The sequence below is a fragment of the Elaeis guineensis genome, chromosome 6 (genome assembly GCF_000442705.2).
Source record: "Elaeis guineensis isolate ETL-2024a chromosome 6, EG11, whole genome shotgun sequence".
Lineage (NCBI taxonomy): Eukaryota > Viridiplantae > Streptophyta > Magnoliopsida > Arecales > Arecaceae > Elaeis > Elaeis guineensis.
The window spans coordinates 85,608,099-85,610,984 of record NC_025998.2 but is presented as its reverse complement, the minus strand read 5'-3'; positions in this window follow the sequence as shown (position 1 = coordinate 85,610,984).

The following is a 2,886-nucleotide window of genomic DNA, read 5'->3' as shown; positions in this document are numbered from 1 at the left end:
TATGCAAAAGCTCTAAAGGTCTAGAAGTTGAAACAATATTTTTGGATTTAAATGAAACTCTAGTTTGTTTACCTAGTTGGCATGCATCACAAATTCTATCTTTTTCAAAATTCAGTTTAGGCAAGCCAAGAACTAATTCTTTCTTAATTAATTTTGAAAGAGAATGCATGCTAATGTGTGCAAGTCTACGATGCCAAAGCCAACTAGTCTCATTAACTTTAGCATTCAAGGATACTAGACATTGCATGTCTATTTTGGCTAAATCATTTAAATCTACCATATAAACATTGCCATGTCTATGTCCAATAAATTTAATGCCATCGTTAATAGGACTAGTCACAATGCAAACAGATGATTCAAAAACAACTTTATACCCTTTATCACAAAATTGACTAATGCTAAGTAAGTTATGCTTTAAACCTTTAACTAACAAAACATTTTCAATGTATTTGGAGGGAGTGATACCAATGTTACCTATCCCGATGATCTTTCCTTTGCCATTATCTCCAAAGGTGACCATCCCTCCATCCTTAGCATCAAGCATGATGAATTGTGATTCATCACCAGTCATGTGTCTCGAGCATCCACTATCAAGATACCATTTTCTATTTCTTCCTTGGGATGCTAGACACACCTGCAAACAAAAGTCAAGTTTTTGTTTTAGGTACCCAAGCTTTCTTGGGTCCTTTTTGGTTAGTCAAAATGGTTCCTTTTGGAACCCATATTTTCTTTATAGTTGTGTTTGCAGATTTGTTAAAGAGGCAAGTGTATGATTTATGTCTTACTCTACCACATTTGAAACAAGTAATATTGGTAGATTTGTTACTTAAAGAGTTTACATAAATATTTTTCAAAAATTTTTGTTTCTTCAAGGGGTTATAACCAAGTCCAGCCTTATCATATACGGCTTTTTGATTATCAAGAATCATATTCAGTTTGTTTGAACTTAAGGTGAACTTATCTACTATAGGTTTCAGCTTGTCAATTTCATTCTTTAAGCTTTGATTTTCTTGAAGCAAGGTGGATTTTCAATTGAAAAGTTTTCAGCTTGTTTTACTAAGGATTGATTTATCAATTTCAGCTCTTTGTTTTTCATCCCTAGTTTCTTTAATTCATCAACTAAATCATAGAATGCTTCATGCAATTCTTCAAATGTAAAATCACTAGGGGTTTCAGAAATTACCTCATTTTCGTGTGCCATAAGGCACAGGTTGGCTTGTTCGGTTGAGGTTTCCTCATCGGAGCTTGAGTCATCACTCGCACTTCATGTGGCCATCATTGCCTTTTTCTTGAACTTTTTGGGACCTTTCTTCAGTTGTGGACATTCGAATTTGAAATATCCTGGCTTCTTGCACTCGTAGCAGATAAGGTGTTGATCTTTCTCTTTCTCTTTGCTTTGTTCCCCTTTTGTGAATGGCCTCTTTCTCATCCCCTGTTTCCTTTTTCTTAGAAATTTCTTGAATCTCCGGGTGATGAGTGCCATCTCTTCATCCTATTCTTCATCTTCAGTGTCATCAGTTTCCTCATCAGGATGAGCTGTGGATTTGAGGGCAATGGTTCTTTTCTTTTTGATTTCTTCCTCTTGATGTTGCTTCATGCTCAGCTCATGAGTCATCAAGGATCCAAGAAGCTCTTCTAGAGGTAGAGTGTTCAAGTCCTTCGCTTCTTGGATGGCAGTCACCTTGGCTTCCCAAGTTCTTGGCAATGACCTGAGAATCTTTCTTACAAGCTCACTGTTAGTATAGGACTTGCCAAGACTCTTCAAACCATTAATTATATCAGTAAAGCGAGTAAACATTGCAGTTATGGACTCATCATGCTCCATTTTAAACAATTCATATTTATGCACAAGCATGTTTATTTTAGACTCTTTTACTTGATTTGTTCCCTCATGGGTTACTTCTAACCTATCCCATATTTCTTTAGCAGATGAACAAGTAGAAATGCGATTAAATTCGTTAGCATCAAGAGCATAATAAAGTACATTCATTGCTTTAGCATTTAATTGTGTCAATTTCTTATCAACCTCATCCCATTCTTTCTCGGGTTTGGTTGACTCCTCACCATCTATAATTTTAGTGGGTGTGTGAGGACCGTTCACTATGATATCCACATATCATAGTCGAGTGCTTGAATGAATATTTTTATCTGAGCTTTCCAATAGGTGTAATTAGACCCATTGAAAAGTGGAGGTCGGTTGGTGGATTGCCCCTCGGCTAGAGAAGTACCGACGTGGGTTGCCATAGATCTTTGGCTCTTTGATTGTTTAGATCAAAGACGGGCTAGAGCACCGGGCTCTGATACCACTTGTTGCCCAGCTATGCAACCCAAGAGGGGGGGTGAATTGGGTTTCTAAAAATTTTAAGCTTAATTAATCACTTATGAAAAATATTTGTCAATAGCTAAATGAATGAGGAGAATAACCTTAGTTCAAGATTAATTGCCTAAAGCAAGAAAGCAAGAAAATAATGAAGAGTTAAAGAGAAGCAATAATGCACACCATAAACACAAGGATTTATAGTGGTTCGGTGCCAATCTTGCACCTACATCCACTCCCCAAGCTCCTACTTGGGAATTCCAATCCACTAAACTTGTATTCAACCCGAATACAAACGTCGAAAACTCCGACACTAGCTGTCCCAAGCTAGTCCACTTATTTTTCGGGTACAAGCCAACCCAATACACTCTGATTTTAGGTTCGGATCAACCTTCCCTTGTTTTGGAACTCCTCCAAAATAAAAACAATCACTCAAAAAGAGTAAAACAATGTATAGCACAAATAAGTACAAGAAAAGCTCCTTTAATGAGCGAATATAACTTTAAATACACTTTACTCAAGTGAAGAAGCTCCTTTTTGGATTTCCTCAAAGTTAGATGGGAATTGAT